We start from the raw sequence: 20,776 nt of genomic DNA, 5'->3' as shown, positions 1-20,776 counted from the left end.
GTACCTGATCTTTCGCGCTTGTACCATAAGGCTTCAATGGATGTAGCAGATGCCAGCGTACGAGCATTAAAAGTACAGACAATCATTTTTGTTTTTCTTCGTTTGGGCAGCCTATTTTTGTCTTGGTATTTTATCAGCCTTTCCTTCCATATCCTTCTCGACTCTGCCATATTCAGGGTTAGGAGAATGAGATCCATTTATTACTGGATTTGGCATATCAATTTGGTCTATTTGGCATAGACCACGGATAGCTTGCCAGGCTCTGCCATGAGGGTGGGATACTTAAAGGTACCCTGAAAACTTAGAGAAAAGTAAATAAATAAATAAATAAATAGCCCCTGTAAGCACCACAACCAAATGTCATCATGACATGTCAAATGTCAACATGACATTGCTGTAATACAGTCATCATAAGAATAATGAAGAGGAGGACAACTAAAATGAAATACTGTCTCAGGGCTGGAGAGATAGTAAGACTTAAGGCATTTGCCTTTCATGCTGTAGCCCCTTTTGATCTCTGACACTACATATGGTCCCTAAAGTCCACTAGAAGTGATCCCTGAGCAGAGTCAAGAGAAAGTCCTTAGTACCTAAGTATAGTCAAGAAACACCCGTAACACACACACACACACACACACAAATATTCTGGAGAAATAGTACAGCATGTATGGAGTTTACATGGCATATGGTGGACTTGGGTGCAATTCCCAGCAGGCCTCATGGTTCCCTAAAACTGCCAGGAGTAATCGCTGAGCACAGAGTCATTCAGAAGTAAGCCCTGCTCACACTTGGGTGTGCCCTCCAAACAAACAGCAACAAACAATTTAAATAATTACAAATCAATGGGAAAACATCATTAATATTTTAAATCACAGAACCTCAATTTTCAAAAATGTTTTAAAAAGAAAAAATACCAAAATATCAATAGAATAAAACATCCCCCAAGACAAAATTGCCTCTTTCTGCCATGACCCACCGTGTGTCTAGCCACCACAGAAGTAAGTTTTAAGGTTCATTTGACACTTTGGGGCAGGGTGGAAGGGGAAGCCCTGCCCCCATGTGGACAGAGTGACCCATGTCTGGCCAATGAGGGCAAAAGTCAGGTCAGGATAATGATCCCAGATTCTCTAAAACACATGGTTTAGAACTAACCTCAAACTGCAATTTATACCAGGTAACTCTGTTTGCACTTGAACTTCTGAGCCTCACAGAGGTTCCAGGAGAAGTGCTCGCCCTCCAGGGAAGGCTTGCTCTTGCACATCTGACAACAGACGTACTCTTGGGGCCTGATTTTCTGTTTTTGTGGAGATTTGATTATCATTTTAATTTCTAAAAAAGTGATCTGTTCAGGATTTCTGTATCTTTTCGTTTCAGCTTTGAGAGGTAATAGGAATCCAGGAAATCACCCATTTCTTCTAGGTTCTCTCAATTTGTAGCATAAATATTCTCAAAGTAACCTCTGATGATCCTTTGAATTGCTATGGTCTCTGTTGTGATTGTTCCCTCTTTTATTTTTAATTTAGTTAAGAAACCAAATATAGGCTCTCTCTCTCTCTTTATCTCTCAAATCTTGCTAGTGGCTTATCAGTCTTGCCTATTTTTCCAAAGAACCAGTTCTTGGTTTCATTGACTGTAGAAAACATTGACTTGTCCTTTCTCCCTTGCTTCAGGGAGCTTAGTTTTATTGGGTTATACCCATCACAGTGCTCATCACAGTGCTCCCGAGGCATTCCCATTCCTCTGTGTTTATCTTTCACTTCTTTATGCCCTCTCCCACAACCAGTTAATCACTTATTTCCCCTAAGCAGTTCCTGTGACTTGTAAAGTCCAATTCCTCAGAAATATCTTTGTATTTGTAAATGAAATATTGCTTTTCTCTTTCCCTTATGCCCTTTGCATAGTTTATTTTAGAGCAATGTCCTTTTTGTATAGCACAGGAAGATGGTTAATGCTGTGATTTTGTAACTTGGAGTTAGTTGACTCCGAATAATATTTACCCCTGGGAATCTCTCATATTTTCTTGACTTATGTCTCAGTTGCCCTTAGTTCCTAGCACCCCAAATGCAGGGTCCCGACAAAGGGACTGGATTGACCCAGGGCAAGCTGTGACATACCCTGACATGGAAAATGGCCAGGCCAAGTGCTATAATACTTAACTATAAGAGCATGGTCATGGACAAATTCTGTCATAATCCAAAGAGAGACAACTGCACAAGGACCCTGCTTAGGGTTAGGAAGGCTTATCTGATCTGAGCACTGTGGCCTGGGATCTATAGCGAGGTGTCCCCAGGAGAGCCACTCTATAAGCTTGATTTATCTCCTACTGTGTCCATATAAAATGATTAATATTATTAAGAAGTAGAATTAAGATGAATGTTTAAATGGTTGTTGGACTAAGGAAAGGAGAAACACACCCCTAGATGGTATAACGCCTTTAGAGGGTCATCTTGCTGGATTAGAGTTCTTCCTAGAAGAAGCTTCCCCTGAGGAAGGAATTTACATGTGTTGACTGCATAACCACACCTATGTGTAATTGCTGCCCCAGTGATTTGGACATATAACTAAGGCTGAATAGAGGAGGAATATAGGAGTGGGTGAGACTCAAAGGAGGCAGAGGGAGATGAGATTGGAATAAACTACAACTGATCACCTTCCAGTCTGACTCCTGTTCCCTTCTTCATGCATCTGTTGCTGCTGGCGGCTGTAGGCTGGGGTGTGAAGTGATTCATGGCCATTGAATGCACGTTGTGGGAGAGAGTCCATGCTTCTTACTTATTTTGTGATGACACAATTGATGTTTTAGATTGTGTTTTTGGATATCAGTTCATAAATTTCTTCTTTGAATTTTATTTATCATATACTCTTGTGTTTTATTGGCAGTCCATTCCATTGTTTCTTTGAGCTTCTTAAACACCTTAAGGATTTCTACTCTGAAGTTCTGTTCAGAGAGCTTACTGGTAAACTTGGACTCATCCTTCCCCACCAGCTCAACCTTCCACAACTAATGCTTGTTTTCCTTCATGTCATTTGATGAATGTTTTCCTTCATGTCCCAGAGGCTTTGGTCCTTGCTCCCTCAGAGAGTCGCGGCTTGAGTTCCTGACTCAGGACCCAACTTTCTGGGTCCCCCTTGAAGCTCCCTGGGTGTGCGCACTGAGTCTAGGTGGTATTACTCCTTTCTGCGAGAACTTTTATTAGGGGAACGCTAAGTGCCAGCTGAGGGACCGAAAAACGATGCTTGTGCGGAGTTTGAAGGCTGAGGAAATGTGGCCAGGAGGAGGGGGAGGATCAAGTGGGTCAGCTGTCCCCAGAGCTCATGCGAGGGTCCCTGTAGCTCTGCTGGTTCCTTAACCATCCCTTTTGCTGTTGTTGTGATTGTGCGGCTGGGTTCTAAGCCACGTGATGGCAGTGAGATGTCTGTGTGAAGGCCTGGCCTGACCCATAACTATCTCTCCCCAGGGTCCTCCATGCTCCTCTGCATTGTAATAGATCGATGCAGGTAAACAGGTGACCTTGAGAGCCCTGATAAATATAGGTAGGGCCTCAGGGAAGACGCTTGCTTGCACATAGATGACCGTGCACTACATTTGATCCCAGCACCACACATGGTGCCCTGAGCTCTGCATGGACAACTGCTGAGCACAGAGTAAGGAGTAAGCTCAGAACACTGCCATGTATGACCCCACAATTGAAAACAAACACATATTTCAGTAAATAAGCAAATTATGATGGTGCCCTAAGCACCACTCAGAGATAAAGGGTGTCTCAGCAGGAGCACTCAGGAGCAAGCATAGGTGTCTATGGATCCTAATGGTTCAGGTGGAAGTTCACAGTCTGAATGTCTTCATATTTATATGCAAAGGTTTTGTTTTGTTTTTTTCTTAAATTTGAGACTTGAAGCGTAAAATACAAAGATTAATTTACCAGGACAGATACTATATTATAGGATGATGGTTACACACTGATTAGAGGATACTGTGAACATTCGCTCTCTTCTCTAAGGAAATGCTAGCAATCCTTCGGGAGTGCTGGAAACTTCTTTTTTCTTTTCTCTTTTTGTATCACACCCAGCGATGCTCAGCGGTTGTTCCTGGTTCTGCACTCAGGAATTACTCCTGGTAGTGCTCTGGGGACCATGTGGGATGCTGGGGATAGAACTTGGGTCAGCCTCATTCGAGACAAACACCCTCCCTACTGCTGTACTATCACTCCGGCCCCAGTGCTGGGAACTTCTAATGGGAACTGTACTATTAGTTGACTGACTTGTTTCCATGATCCAGAATGTTCTTTGCTTTAAGATGTGAGTTCACTGACATAGGATATTTGTTCTTGCACTCTGTAGGTTTGGGTAGGAGACCCCACACTGTGCCCCAGAGCTCTCCCCAAACTCATTTTCCCCAATAGCTCAGTCCAACTGCAGGCACGTATAAGCCAGAAATCTCCCACGTGTGGTTTTCAAAAATATCTTGAACAAAAATATCTTGATCAAAGAATTGTTCAAATAAAATGGACTTTTCCTAGGGCAGGAGAGAAAGCACAGGGGTGAAGGCACTCTGGGACAAGTCCAGTTTGGTTCCCAGCACCAGCAGGTGTGACCCTTGAACACAAGGCCAGGAGAAGCCCTTGAGCTCCCCCAGAGTGTGGCCTGACCACATCTTTCCCCAAAAAGAAAGTAGACCTATCCCTTTTATTTTGGAATATCACCATTAAGTAAAAATGTTGATTGTATCAGATTTGTATGTAACATTAATTTGATACTTAGGAAATTATATAAAGCCATATAAGGTAATAACAGAATCTCTAATGATCCAATAAGAATAATGAAAATATTTCAACAAGCAGGTGCTGAGTTGTATTGACATTTCACGGGGCGTAGAGAAAAATGAAGAGACCAAGGAAACAAAGACAGTGGGGATGGAGGGAATCTCTTGGTGAGAAAAACAGGCAGAATTCTCCAAGGCCTTGACCTCAAAAGAGTCTCCAAACATACACTCTCATTGGCAAAGGCCTTAATGGGACTACAACTAAAACTAAAAAGTTTCTGTATGACAAAAGAGACAAGGGCTAAAAGTGAAAGGCAGCATATTAAGTGGTAGAAAACATTTGGACTCAACATATCAGATAAAGGGTTGATATTCAGACTATATTCTCATAAATATCAACCAAAATATTTCCAAAAACTCCATCAAAAATGGGGAGAGGAAAGGATGAAACACTTATCCGAAGAAGACCAATAGAAGACCAACAGGCACATGAAAAAATGTTCATCATTTATTCTTAGGGAAATACAAATCAAGATGACAGAAATATATCTAACACCAGTGAGAGTAGCACATATCAGAAACACTAGGAATAATCTCTTGACAGGTACATGGTGAAAAAGAAACTCTCATCCTCTTCTAATGGGAATATTGTCTGGTTCAACCCCTATGGAAAACAGTATGGAGGGTTCTCAGTTGACTCTAAATTTAGCTCCCATATGACCCAGCAGTTCCACTTTTAGGTATCTATCCCAGAACCAAAAGCATTCATCCAAAAGGATGTATGCATGTCATTATTCATTGCAGTACTCAGTACAACAGTTAAGATTTTAAATCAACCTAGAGGTCCAATGGTAAGTGGATCATGAAGATAGGGGTACGTACACAACAGGATACTACATAGTTGTAAGACAGCTGATATGAATTCAAGGAAATGTGGATGGAACTGGAAGACATCAGTTTAAATCAAGTATGACAGAAGAAGGATAAACACAGGATTATGTCACTTACATGTGGTTTTAGAGTAACTGGATAAGGGAATGCAGTGTTTTAAAGGAAGTTGCCCAGATCGCCCCTGACCCCAGGGTATGGGAAGGAGAAGGAAAGGAATAGACTGAAGGAGGGGGGGAAGCAATAGATGAGAAGCAACGAAGATTGGGGTCAAGGGGGTTCAGGTACATTGGAGTGATAAGGAATAATGGGACAGAACCACAGAATCAACAACACTGAAATTATGATGCTCAAACTTTATCAACCAAAAGGTGCCTGTTAAGAGGGCAGAATGGGGGGACAGGGGATGGGGTGGGCATGCAATGGAACCTGGGACATTGGGAGGCACTTCAATGGTGGGAAGTTGACACTGACGGGATAAGTATGAGAATTCTGTATGTCTAAAACTAATTATGAATAACTGCAAATCACAGCACTTTAATACAATTTAAAAATCATAATAGAAAAATATAAAGAAAGAATCAGTACCTCTTGTATAGAGAAATTAATGGGACATTCCCAAAGAGAAATATAATCATTAAAGACTAACAAAATAAAATACAATAAATAAAAATAAAATACAATAAATGTACACCGTCATAAAGGTCTAATAAAGCTTTTACAGGGCTGCAGTGTGATTTTTTTTTAAAAAGAGAAGAATTGACGTATTAAAAAGTGACTGTCTAGAGGCTGACGAGATAACTCAACTGGCTGGAGCTAATACTTTGTAGGCAGAGGCTCTGGATTCAATTCCCAGCACCCATGATTCCTTAAGCACCGTCAGGATGATGGACCTCACGCCTAACACCAGCTGGGAGTAGCCCAAAGAGCACTGCTAGGGGTGGCCCCCAAATAGAACAAGAGACGGAAAGAAACAGTAACAAGACATAAAGTTTAGGGACAGGAGAACAGAGGTTGAAGTGTTGCGCCTGGCTCCCGGCAACCTAGCTTCAGGCCCCTGCACCACGTATGGGCCCCAAACACTACCAGGAACGATCCCTGAGCAGAGCCAGGAGTAAGCCTAGAGCACACCAGGTATGCCTCCCTCTCTGCAAAGCAGCAGAAGCAGAGGGAGTGTTGTAATGGGACAAGGGGGCAGCTTCAGACACAGTGTGTGAAGCCCTGTGTCTGAAGCACTGTGGGGGTAAGCTTAGAAAAAAAAGCGCAATAGTTTACTTTTCGTTTGCTTGGGCTTACTCCTGGCTCTCTGCTCCGGGATTGCTCCAGGTGGGACCAGGGTCCGTCCATGGAGCAGGACTGAGCTCTAGTTCGCACAGGTGCACAGCAATGCCCAGCCCCACACGGTCTTTCCAGCCCCAAACAAGGCCTGTTAGCTTGCAAAAGCTCTGCCCAGGAGCTCGGCCCTCGGCCATGATGCCAGAGAACCCGGGAGGAGCGGCTGAACCCATCTTGGAGGCAAACCCTGCACTGCACGGGCTGCAGTCCCTCTGGCCGGGAGTCTCCTGCTGGCCTGAGATGAGCTGTATGGGCTTGCCCCTTAGGCCAGAGGCCATTAACAGCTGCGCCCCCTGCCCCCGCCCCCTCTGCGGAGGCGCCACCCCTGCAGCCACTGTGCCACTACTGACACTAATCAGGGGCTCCGGAGCTAGGCAGGCCAGACCTTCCATCAGCTGCAGGCTTGGGTGCCGCTCTGATGCTCTGAGCCCCAGCCTCAGACTGCGTGGGTCCCCCTGGGGCTGCATCATTAAGTGTGGGGGAGGTTCCAGAAGATTCGGACAACAGTGTCAGGGTCATGCAATGATCAAACATCAATTTAAAATCACCCTTGCCGAGAGAGCCCCATGTTCCGAGAAGAAGCCCTGCTCTAGGTCGCTGAGGGGTCGCTGAGGGGCCACCAACCACCTCCCCTTCCCCCTTCTCCCCCCCACCCCACCCAAAGGAAGAGCACAGCTTCAGTGCGCTGGGTGTGCCGCGGGCTGCTGGGCCTTTGCACAGGTTGCATCTGAGATTCTGTCTAGCCTTACAGCTGTGATGGTAAGGGCAGAGTCAGCTATGGGCTGGGACGACTGTGAGGAGAGACAGGAGGAGACAAAGGGAAGCCCCTGGCGGACAGTGCTCTCTGGCCCTTCACGAATGACTGGTCAGACCGAGGAGAGTTCGGGTCTCACCTAGCACATGGCTGTGCCCAGAGACAAGGAAAGCTGCTGATGGGGTCACGCAGCCCCAGAGAGGCCCAGCAAGGGGACAGGGCTGGCTGGGTCACAGCCCCACTCACAGCAGGAATGTGTGCACTGGAAAGAGAATGGTGTAGGACTGACTGGGCACTGGAGGTGGGCAGGGGTGCAGGGACAGGACATGATACTCAGGAAGCTGGTGTGGAGGGCAGGACAAGGGACATTGTACACAGTTTAAAGGAGGGGCCTGGACACTGTGGGGGTCTGGGTCCCACCTGCTGAAATAAACTCCACCTCTTAAGGCCCTGAGTTTGACCTGCAAATCTTTCACACAATAACCAGGAACCCATGAGCACATGAATAATCCATCCCCTGCAGCAACGGGACCATGTGATAACCAAGATAACGAAGGAGCAAGGCTGAGCTGGGAGTGCCTTTTGGACACTCCTGTCTCACAGTGACTTCCTGCCAGCCCTCACTAGCTCATGCTCACAGGAAGCAGCAGCCTACACAGCCTCCTCTCAGGACTGTGATGACCGCCATAGCTCATCTGCACGTGGACAAGGTCAGCGGACAGCTGGGGGAGGGAGTGGCCTGGGCAAGGAAGAAGACTATGAGGAGATGTCCTGCGGGGGCATCGGGCTGGCCTGAGAGTCAGCGCTGAGTAAAGCAGGAGACACTGGCGGCGGCGGGGGGTGGGGGTGGGGGAGTCAGGGGAGTCTGTTGGACTCTGTGGGCTTCGGTCTATGGCGGGGGGGCGGGGGGGTGAGAAGCCCCAAGAGCTTCAGCAAGGAAACCAGAGTTGATTCCCTCATCCACATCTGAGGGATCATTCCCTCCCAATGATGTTTTTAAGGATGCTGTGATAACATGTTACAGTGGGAGGCAATTTTGTCCTGCTTGCATTAATTCTGCTGCTATTAATTATGAATTCCGCAGCTATTGACTGCATATCTGGTGGATATGCATCTGCCACACTTGGCAGTGCTCAGAGGTTACTTCTAACTCAGTGCTCAGTGGTCTGCGTCAGCCATGCTGGGGATCAAACAAGGCTTCCCAGTTCAAAGCATGTATGCTGCATATTCCCAGCCCACTGAACTTTCTCTCCAGCCCCTGTATGGGAGTTCCTAAGAATGTTTTATTCCATTCACCAGCCTCCTGAGGGCACAGTGTATTGGGAAATAGCCCTGAGGCTGCTTTCAGCGGCAGAGACAGAAACCATGACCCAACAGACCCCTACTAGGTGTAGGCAGGGGCCAGGGGTCCCGCTTCTCCCATGGCCAGGGCTCTGCCCTCTCTGCCTGTCCGTGGGTCTTGTACAAACAGTCTGTGTCCTCGCACCCTCAGGGTCCCTGTCTATATGGAACAGCTCCCCTTCTCACCGACCTGGTGGACTTGATCCAGCCGCATTCCTGGTGCCCAGTGCCACTCTTCACTCAGCCACGGGGTAGCTCTGCTGAGTGTCTTGGAGCAACCCAGACTCGTCCAGGGGTCAGGGTAAACCTGTCCATTTCCAATAGCGGCAGCGCCACTGGGAGGGCACAGGGTGGGAACCCATGCAGGGGGAGGGGGAAGTAGATAGAAATGTCTGCCCCCGGCTAAACAGCCACCACGTGTCACCTGCAGCTCAAGGATGGCAGGTGCCAATCAGTCCAGTTTTCTCTGGTTCACGGAATAACGGAGAGGTTTGGTTGCGCTGAGGCTCGAAGGCCAGTCAACAAGGGCCAGTCAATTGAGACACAAAGATGGTGGAGAAAATCTTTCTCAACACAGGCCCACATCCAATCCCGCCCCAGCGTCCCGACAGCAGGACCCCCTGCCCCGAGCCAATGCCACAGACCCCAGCACTCCCTCCATCTTCATCCAGGTGTGCCCCAAGCCCCCCAAGCCTGGGTGCCAGCTTGGCCACAGACCCCGTCCTGTCCCAGTGTCCCACCAGCATTATCCCCTGCCCAGGCCACCACCACAGACACCAGCATTTCCTCCTTTTTCATCCAGGTGTGCCAGGTTCCCTGACTGACCCCCGAGCCCCCTTTCCTGGGGGACAAGAGGGGTATGGCATCCGCTGTAGTGGACATGGCCACCGCTGAAGGGGACGTGGTCTCTGGGGCTGTGACTGCTCAGTTATTTTCCCTCTCCCAGCACACTGGACCCACATCTCAATCCCCATTACCTAACTCGATAGAGAATTCTGGCTATTTCAAACACAAAAGGCCAATAGGCCACTAGCCTATTCTAATTGCACCAAAATAATGGTGAACACAAGTCTATTCCTACTACACCAAAATACCGATGAGCACAAGAAGCTGTGCAAGCTGAGTGTAAAAGAACACATTCTCCAAACCTTCATTAGAGGCCTCACTTAAATCAAAGAGAAATACCTGAGAGGAAGGACCTACTCTAGAGTGGCAAAAGGAGAACACCATCGAACCAGCTCACCCAAAATACCCTCTCTCAGTAAGAGTGAACAGTGCTAGTGAACTGGGAAGTCCCACCTCTTTACAACCATGGCAACATGAAGAAACAGCGCAAATCCCCACCGAGAATAGAGGATGGAGAAAAGAGTACAGAAGCCTCAACAGAAGTTACCCAAAAACATGGTCTCTCCAATACAGAATTTAGAGATGAAATGCTGAGAATGTTCAACAAACTTAAAGAAACAGTGGAGCAGTCAGCAAAGAAAATACGGGGAAAAATAGGAAAGCTACATTCAGAAGTGTCACGAATAAAAGATTCGGCAAATGAAATAAAAAACACAGTGGGTGCCCTTAATAATAGAATGGCTACAGCTGAAGACAGAATCAGTGAGCTTGAAGATGAGCTGCAGAAAGCTCACAGGCAACAACAAACAATGGAAAGAGACCTCAACATAGCTGTAGGGAGAATTAGAGACCTAGGGGATGATTCCAAGAGGAATAACATTAGAATCATCGGAGTACCCATAGGACAGAGAGGCAACCCTAGTGAAAAAGCTGCCGTTAAAGAAATCATTGCTGAAAAGTTCCCAGAGCGGGAGAATGCAGACATCCAGATCCTACGAGCACAAAGGGTGTCAGCTAGAAGAGACCCTAATAGAAAGACTCCAAGACATATCATAGTCAGAATGATGGATGCCATGAATATTGTAAGCAGCAAGGTTGAAAAAAGGAAATCACATACAAAGGAGCACCCCTTAGATTTACAGCAGACCTATCAGAGGAAACCCTCCAAGTCCAAAGACAATGGTGGGATATAGTGAAAAAAGTCAATGGAATGAATGTCTCACCAAGAATACTCTATCTGCCTAAGCTCTCACTCAAACCAAAAGGAACCATACACAATTTCATGGATAAACAACAGCTTGGGAACTTCATAGACTCAAAACCAAGCTTAAAGGAGGGACTAAAAGGGCTCCCTTAAGACAAGAAAAAACCTTACAAGCACCACAAACACGTATAGAAAGATGGCACAAAACCCCGTGACACTAATCTCTCTCAACGTCAATGGTCTAAATGCACCAATCAAGAGACATAGAGTGGCAAAATGGATTCGGAAAATGAACCCAACATTCTGCTGCCTAAAAGAAATACACCTGAATGATCAGAGCAAATGAAAATTCAAAGTCAAAGAATGTAAAACAATCCTTCAAGCATATAACTCCATCAAAAATGCTGGGGTGGCCATGTTAGTATGCGAGAATATAGATTTCAGGATGAAAAAATATAAGGGGGCCGGAGCAATAGCACAACGGGTAGGGTGTTTGCCTTGCACACGGCCAACCCAGGTTCGATTCCCAGCATCCCTTATGGTCCCCAGAGAACCACCAGGGGTAATTACTGAGTGCAGAGCCAGGAGTAACTCCTGTGAATCTCCAGGTGTCACCCAAATAGCCCCCCCCCCCAAAAATGAAAAAGATAAGAACGGACAGCAAGGGTCATTTTTTTCTAATCAAAGGATATGCACACCAGGAAGAATTTACACTCCTAAACGTATATGCACCTAATGAGGGACCAGCTAAATACTTAAAACAACTTCTAACAGATTTTAAGGAGATCCTGGATAGCAACAGAATAGTAGTTGCAGACTTTAACACTGCCTTATCACCTCTGGATAGATCAACAACATTAAAACTCAGCAAGGAAACACTGGCCCTGAAGGAAGAAATAGAAGAGAGAGAGGGCGAATAGGTCTATACAGAGCTTTGCATCCCCATAAAAGAGAATACACATTCTTTCCCAGTGCACACAGAACATTTTCCAAAGTAGATCACGTGCGGCGCCACAAAGCACACTTCAACAGAATCAGGAAGATAGAAATTGTATCAACTATCTTCTCAGACCCTAAAGCACTGAAGATAGAAGTTAATCATGCACAGACACAGAGAGCCAAATCAAACACCTGGAAATTCAACAACTTTAAGTATTCAAGTACTGTAAGTATTTGCAATAGCGATTAGGCAAGAAAAAGATATTAAGGGCATCCAGATAGGAAAGAAAGAAATCAAGCTCTCACTATTCGCAGATGATATGATACTTTATTTAGAGAACCCCAAAGCCTCTACCAAGAAACTCCTAGAAACAATAGACTTGTATAGTAAAGTTGCAGGCTATAAAATCAACACCCAAAGGTCCATGGATTTCCAATACATGATAATGAGAAAGAGAAAGTAATTGGAAATAAGCACTCCCGTTCACAATCATGCCTCAGAAAATCAAGTACCTTGGAATTAGCTTAACTAAGGAGGTGAAGAACCTGTACAGAGAAAACTACAAAACATTACTTCAATAAATAAAAGAGGACATAAGGAAATGGAAACACATTCTCTGCTCATGGACTGGGAGAATTAACATTGTCAAAATGGCAATACTCCCCAAAGCAGTATACAGATTTAATGCAATCCCTGAAAGGATATCCGTACTTCAAGTAAGTGGACCAAACAGTCCTGAAATTCATATGAACAACAAAACCCCACGAATAACTAAAGCAATTCTGGGGAAAAAATATGGGGGGCATTACCTTCCCCAACCTCAAACTCTACTACAAAGCAGCAATAATTAAAACAGCATTGTACTGGAACAAAGACAGAGGAACAGATCAATGGAACAGGGTTGGAATATCCTTACACATACCCTCAAATATAGGACCATCAAATCTTTGATAAGGGAGCATGAAATGTGAAGTGGAGCAAGAAAAGCCTCTTCAACAAATGGTGCTTGCAAAACTGGACAGCTACATGCAAAAGCAAAAGCTCGTACCTCTACCTAATACCATGTACAAAAGTCAGATAAAAATAGATTAATGAACTCAAACCAGACCAGAATCCATAAGGTACATTATGGAAGACAAAGTTGGCAATACCCTCCATGGTATTGGAGCTACAGGTATCTTCAAATATGACACTCCACTGACTAGGCAAGTGGAAACAGAGATAAATAAATGGGACTCTCTTAAAATTAGAAGATTCTGTACCTCTAAAGAAACAGTGAGTGGTTGCTTCGCCAGCACATATACTAAAATTGGAACGATACAGAGAAGATTAGCATGGCCCCTGCACAAGGATGACACGCAAATTCGTGAAGCTTTCCATATTTAAAAAAAAGAAATAAAGTGACCAGAATATAAAGACAATCTACAGAATGGGAAAGGATATTTTCCCAATATCCATCTGATAAAGGGCTGAAATCAAGGATATACAAGGTACTGGTCGAATTCCACAACAAGAAAACATCCAACCCTATCAGAAAATGGGGCGATGAAATGAACAGAAAATTTCTCAAAGAAATCGGAATGGCTAAGAGGTACATGAGAAAATGCTCTACATCACTAATCATCAGGGAGACTCAGATCAAAACAATGAGATAGCATCTCACATCACAGAGGCTGGCCCACATCCAAAAGAACAAAAGCAACCTGTGTTTGGCGTGGATGTGGGGAGAAAGGGACTCTTTCACTGCTGGTGGGAATGCTTATTCGTTCAGCCCTTTTGGAAAACAGGATGACGCTTTTCAATAAAATTAGAAATTGAGAGGCTGTAGCAATAGCACAACAGGTAGGGCGTTTGCCTTGCATGCAATCTAGCTGGGTTTGATTCCCAACATCCTATATGATACCCCAAGCACTGCCAGAAGTATGTCCTGAATTCAGAGGCAGGAGGAACCCCTGATCATCGCTGGGTGTCACGCAAAAAGCAAAAAAAAAATTAGGAATTGAGCTCCCAAATGACCCAGCAATACCACTTCTGGGAATATATCCCAGAGAAGCAAAAAAGTATAGTAGAAATTGCATCTGCATTTGTATGTTCATTGTTGAATTGTTTACATAGTCAAAATCTGGAAAAAACCCAAGTGCCCAAGAACAGAAGACTGGTTAAAGACTGTTACATATACAAAATGAAATACTATATAGCTGTTAGAAAAGATGAAATCATGAAGTTTGCATAAAAGTGGATCAACATGGAAAGTACCATGTTAAGTGAAATGAGTCAGAAAGAGAGGGACAGACATAGAAAGATTGCACTCATCTGTGGAATATAAAGTAAAAGGATAGGAGACTAACTCCCAAGAATGGTAGAGATAAGGACCAGTAGGTTTGCCCTATGTCTTGGAAGCCAGCCTCGCATGCTGGAGGTAAAGGCAGCTCAGATAGAGAAGGGAACACGAAGCCAAGGGATCTAGGAGGACCCGCTCGGGTTGGGAGCTGCCGAAAATAGACTATAGACCGAACACGATGGCCACTCAATACCTCTATTGCAAACCATAATATCCAAAAGGAGAGAGAAAACAAAAGAGAATGCCCTGCCACAGAGGTGGGGTCGGGAGAGGGAGGGTTGGGGGGATCAGAGGGATACTGAGATCATTGGTGTTGGAGAATGGGCACTGGTGGAGGGATGTGTAACGAATCATTGCATTACTGAAAGAAAAACACTAAAGTTTGTAAGTATGTAGCAGTACCTCACAGTGATACACTAATAATAAAAAATGTAAAAATGAAAACAAAAGTAGAAAAGAAACCAAAACCACAGGACCACTGTCTAGAATGTGATTGCCTCAGGTCCGATGGACATAAAACAGCTTAAATAGAAAAAAGAAAAATTGTCTTTTTTAGAAAGGGCAGATTTTGAAGTCTGGTGGGTGCCAGGGTGGACCTTTACCTCCCTTTGGCTCAAAGGTCCTCTGAGGCACATTTCATTGCATCTGCCTAAACCTAAACAAAGGATTTATCAAGCTGATAGTGTGGGCTTTTGGGGAAAGGACAGCTAAGGAAACCTTTTCTACATTGTAACAAAGAGTTCTGGCCTGGAAGTTTGCAGGTTGTATTCAGTGGCAGTTGCTGTAGTTTTTGTTTTGAATCCAGCTTTCAGTTCCTTTGGGGCCACATTCAGTGGGGGCTGTTGGACAGTGAAATGTGACCTCTGTGTGCATGGAAGTCCAGAAAAAAGCAAGAGACACCACGGGATCAAGGACACTTTATTTAACCATTTTCAATAGAGTCAGGACCCAAAATCAAACACAAACAGACAGAAACCTGTATACACTGGAGACCTTTCTCCCCAAGAATGGTGGTGCTGGCCTTCTACCCCATCTAGGTGGAGGCATGTGAGGGGGCCACAAGGAAGCCTGTGTGCCCAGGAGAGGCCTCTGCTTCAGGGAAGTTCCCCAAAACCTAAGCAGGAGGCTGGACATCTGGGCCCAATGCTCCAGCTCAGTCCATGAGTGTCTGAAATTTCCAAGGGTCTCATCAGTCACACACCTGGGAGTCTTGTCTTCACACCTTTCCCCAGGGACTCAGTCTTGGGGATGGCCTGGATCAGGGCCCACCTGCCCATGAGGAAAGAGACTGAGCGACAGGTGGGGCTGGTAGCTTCTCTCTCTCTCGTCCTTCCACCCAGCTTTCCTCCTTGACTCCTGCTTGGCTCTTTCTCCCTGTCCCTGCACCACAAAGGACAGTTTCTGCTCAGGCCTTGGCTTTCCCATCACTCTGCCCAGGGCCCAGATACACAAAGCACAAGCTGAATGAGATGTCTTTCCTGTCTTGGTTGTGTGACACCGAATGTTCTGGTCCTGAACATGTAACTGTGGCCCAATCTCCAATGTTTGAGACACAAAATCAGCATTTGTACTGAGCCAAATATGTCATGAGAATCTTAAAAGACACAAAGAATCTCCTTCCCTCCTGGGGAACCCCACGGCTGTTACGTAAGAATCTTGCAGATGTTGGTGATGTGTTTGTTTGAGATAAATCTGCTCAAAGCAATATTCTCCAACAATGAACAATCTTAGAAGAGTGATTCTCTAGATTGGAAACAGCAATTTTCATGCATCAGGAAAAAAAGAAATCTAACTGCTGTATTTATTGGGAAAAATCTATTGTAAGTATAATTTGTGCTTATAATTTCATGGGTACTTAGCAATCGAACATCTTAGCAATGTTCTTAGCATTGCAAACATCGACATCTTCATTCAGAGAGGCTGGATGTTGGGCAGGTAAGGAAACCAAAGGTCGGACCCTCATTGCTGCTCACTTCAACAACTCGAAATAGAAACTCACACCTGGGTGCAGAGCAAGGGTGGTGCCACTTTAATTTCACCATCTAGATGGGATGGAGAAGAGAGGGATATTAGAAACAGATCAAATACCAAACACACATTTATATTCACAAATTAGTATTTTCTGATTAACACTGTTTGAATGTGATTATTCACATAAGAACCAGTCAATTTGCAGGTTTTATCTATATCTCTGATATTTATCCTGCGAGTGGGATTTGTCACATCCATTTCATAGAGGGAAACTAACCAGGAAAAGGTAAATAACATGTTCATGGTTCACGGCTCATTTCAGGAAAGGGCAAGGCCTTGTGCTTAGATCTGGGCTCTAGGTCCCAGGTTTATTCCAACACCGAAGACTCTCTCTTTATCACTGGTTTTTGGGTCACACTCAGTGGATTTTGGATCACACTTAGTGATGCCCAGCGGTTTACCAGGGCACGGTGCTGGGGGTTCCTCCTGGAGGTGCTGGATGCCATGAGGCAAGCTCTTGGCCTGGGTAAAGAGGATCTGAGAGGAGTTGGAGAAAAGGCCAGCAGAGCAGCCCTTCTGGCTATTGTGTGCATGAGTGTGTGCATGAATCTGCATGAGCGTTCATATGTGTGCATATGTGTACATGCTTGCATGAGTGTGCACTGTGTGCACATGTATGTGAATGTGTGTGCGCAAGTGTTTGGGATTGGGAACTCTGTGTGTCACCCTCCCTGAATCCCTGGATTCCTGTGGCCCCTCTACTCGCATGCTCAACACTTTGATTTCTGTGAATTAAAGAGGAGGGTTTCATGATAAAAATGACAGATTTGCTTAGAATGTTCCAGGTGCACTAAGACCATTAAGAGTACAAGCTCCCCGGGGAGGTCCATGGAAGTGACCTAGGCACTGTCAGTCCGGGCCCCTCCCAGCACCCTGTGCCCCCTTCCTTCTGTCCCTTTCCCTGCTCGCAGGGGCCCACTCTTCCACTCTCTCCTCTTTGCCCCGTTCTTTCTTTCAGGACATGTTTTCCCTTAAAAATGAGTCTCCCTTCTTCTCGCTATTGCCCCTGCTCTATTCCACATCTTCCCTTCATCTCAGTCCTCCTGGTATCTCCCCTGCCGACTGCCCACTTCAGGCTTACCCCTGGGGCACTGCAGGGTCACACCCAGCCTCTGTATGAGTGCCCAAGAGTGATCCAACCTTAGTGCTCCAGCGATCAGTGGGTGGGACTGCTTTCAGCTCTGGGGCTTGGGTGGGGAGAGAGGAGATTTGCTCCACAGGAGCTGGCTGGGAAGGACAGAACCAGATCTCTGAGAACCTTGACAGGTCTCTGGGGCCGAACGTGCTGAGAACCCATCACCTCCAGGACAGCCCTGGAGCCATCGCCAGAGAGACTCGCTACTCAAAGGGACCCCAAGTGTATCTCCTTACTATTATTATACTTAGAGGGTAGGATTTGAGCCATACCCCACACTGCTCAGGGGCTATTACTCACTCTGTGCTAATGAGTGATCCCTGGAGGTGTTCTGGGGCCCACGTGTGGTGTCAGGAATCGAATTAGGGTAGCCACATGCAAGGAGAAACACATTTTCTCCTGTACTATCCCTAAACTCTCTCAGTATTTTTTAATTTTAAAAATGGTGTGTGTGCAGTGGGTGTTTGTGTGTGTGTGTAGGGGGAAGGATAAGGGCCAGCAGATAGTACAGTGGGTAGATTGCTTGCTTTGAAAGCAGCCAACTCAGATTCAATCCCTGGCACCACTTATGGTCCCCTTAATACACCAGAAGCGATCCTTGGTGTAGAAGAAAGAGTTAGCCCTGAGCACAGCCTGAGGTAGCACTCAAACAAAAACAAGAAAATGACAGCTAAGAAGCTGCACTCAGAACGATGCCTATTCCCAGGTCAGCCAGTAGTCCCCAAAGCACAGAAACTAGTCCCACAAGGATCCTTGAATGCCTGCACCAAACGCAGGAATTCACAGCCTGAATACTGCACTCATAAATGCTTCCTTTTCCCAGGCCAGTCTGGAGCAATTCTTCACTTCATCATATCTCACTGAGAGGACACACCCACATTCTAACTCTGGACACCCAGCCATACAACAGCATACAGAAGTCATCTCAAGGGTACAAAATGCACAGTGAGAAAACAGAACAGGATTCCACTACACTTAGTGACCAAAGATGGCAGCCCTAAGACTCAACAAATAATAACCAGTTAAACGACCTTGTAGGATAACACTCTTTTGTCCTTCCTCAGGTAGTTAAGGTTTGTCAGGTCACACCATTCTAAGGACACTGAACTTGTATTGTAAGCAAAGTCCTTTCTGTGTGGACACAGGAAGACAGTTAATATTATGCTTTGTAACTTGGGAGTTGATTGACTTCAAATAATATTTACTCCTGGGCATCTGATTTCTTGACTCAGTTGCCCTTAGTTCCAAGCACCCCAAAAGCAGGGTCCCGATGAGGGACTGAATGGACCCAGGGCAAGCAGTGAGCTACCCTGGCATCGAAATGGGCCAGGCCAAAGAGCCACAATACTCAGCTATAAGTTGAGGGCATGATCATGGACAAATGCTGTCATGATCCAAAAGTAAGTAACAACGAGACTAGGACCCTGCTGGAGCTAGGAAGATTAACCTGGCGAAGAACCAAACTAAATTTATATCTCTTACTGTGCTCATACAGAATGACATTGCTAGAAATATTAGAAGTAGATTTATTACAACTATTTAAGTAGATTACTAACTGAGGGAAGAACACACCCTAGTTGGGATCCCACCCTTGGGCAGATCTCCTAGTAATCTGAAGTAATCTCTGTAGATGAGATTTTATCCTTGAGTTAATCTCCTGGAGGAGTGGTCTTACCTCTCTTTGTTGATTCGTCAGTATTCAACCCACCTTTATGTCACCGCTTTATGTGACTGCTATATAAACTAAGACGTAAGCTCGGAAAGGGAGTCAGAAGCAAGAGAGCTCGGGCTCCAGAGATCCAGAGTCAGAGCCAGAAGGAGAGAGGTTCCAAGATTGGGGCCCAGGAGAGAAGGAGGCAGAGAAAGACAGGAGTGAAGAGAATTGGAATAAACTACTATTGATATAGACCGGCCTGGCCCTCGTTTCTTCTTCCGTCTGCCCTTGGCCAACAGCCGTTCCCATCCAGGCCACACACAGCGGCTCAAGAGCACCGAACGCAGGCGGTGAGACAGTGTCATCCAGTGAGCCCGTGAACACACAACCTTCGGCGTGATAAGATTTTACACGACCTATCTGATAAAGACTTCCGAGAGGAAATGTTGAGGATGTTTAAGGAACTCAAAGGAGCAATGATGGAGTGGATATCCAATAAAACACAAGCGAGTATGAGAGCAGAAATGAGAAAAGTACAAGCAAATGACAGAATTTGGTAAGTAATATCAAACCTCACCGGAAGGCCTTATTAGCAAGTGTAACTGTAGCTGAAGGCAAAAATGAGTGAATTCCAAGATGAAATGCAGAAAACTTTCAAAGAACAGCAAAAGATGGAATAAAAATTCAAATTAAATAAACAACAAATAATAGAACTCTGGGATGAATTTGAGAAGAACAACATAATAATCATTGGTCTCCTGGAGGGACAGGAAGGAGCAACTGTCAAAACTATCATTGCTGAGAAGTTCCCAGAGCTGGAGAAGACAAGCTCCCTGATCCAGGAGGCCCAAAAGATGCCAGCTAAAATAACTCCAAATAAAAACAACCCAAGACACATCCTAATCATAGTAACCACAATATAGAGAGAATACTGAAAGTCACAAATCAAAGAAAGAAATTATATACAAAAAAGCATTAATAACAGTTTCAACAGATTTATCCTAAGAGAATCTCCAGAATTGAAGGATTTTAACATTTTAAATATACCTCATAATAGTGAGATATAATTTTTAAAAAAACTCAGCAAATGAACATCTCACTAAGAATACTTGACTCAGACTCTCATTCAGACTTGAGGAACAATTCTCAACGTTGTAGAAAAACAACAGCTCATGAACGTTATAGAGTTGAAACCATCTCTTCAAGAAGAACTAAAAGGGCTACTCTAAGACAAGATGAATCTAATGAACACACTAAACTTGTACAGAAAGATGGCAGAAAACTCCACGACCCTCAATGTTAATGACATAAATGCACGAAGTGAGAGACACAGAGTGGCAGGATGAGTTAGAAAATTAATCTAACATCCTGCTGTATATAAGAAACACAGGTGAGGAGTAAGGGCAAACAGACTCAAAGTCAAATGTTCAAAGACATTATTTTAAGCAAACAATCCCCCCGAAAGGCTGGTGTAGACATACTGTTATCAGACAACACTAACATCAGGATTAAAAAGTTCTAGAGACAGAGAAGGCCATTTCTTAA

General features: G+C 45.0%; 1 non-coding gene across 1 annotated transcript; it reads left to right on the top strand.

Moving 5' to 3' along the window:
* The first annotated feature begins 13,349 nt into the window (after positions 1-13,349).
* LOC130036233 (U6 spliceosomal RNA) lies at positions 13,350-13,456 on the top strand. The gene has a single exon (XR_008794286.1). It is a non-coding gene; the product is annotated as a U6 spliceosomal RNA (small nuclear RNA).
* The last annotated feature ends 7,320 nt before the right edge of the window (positions 13,457-20,776 follow it).

The sequence above is a fragment of the Sorex fumeus genome, unplaced genomic scaffold, assembly GCF_029834395.1.
Source record: "Sorex fumeus unplaced genomic scaffold, SorFum_2.1 ptg000063l, whole genome shotgun sequence".
NCBI lineage: Eukaryota > Metazoa > Chordata > Mammalia > Eulipotyphla > Soricidae > Sorex > Sorex fumeus.
The sequence above is the reverse complement of the archived record's forward strand: the minus strand, read 5'-3'. Positions and strand labels throughout refer to the sequence as shown.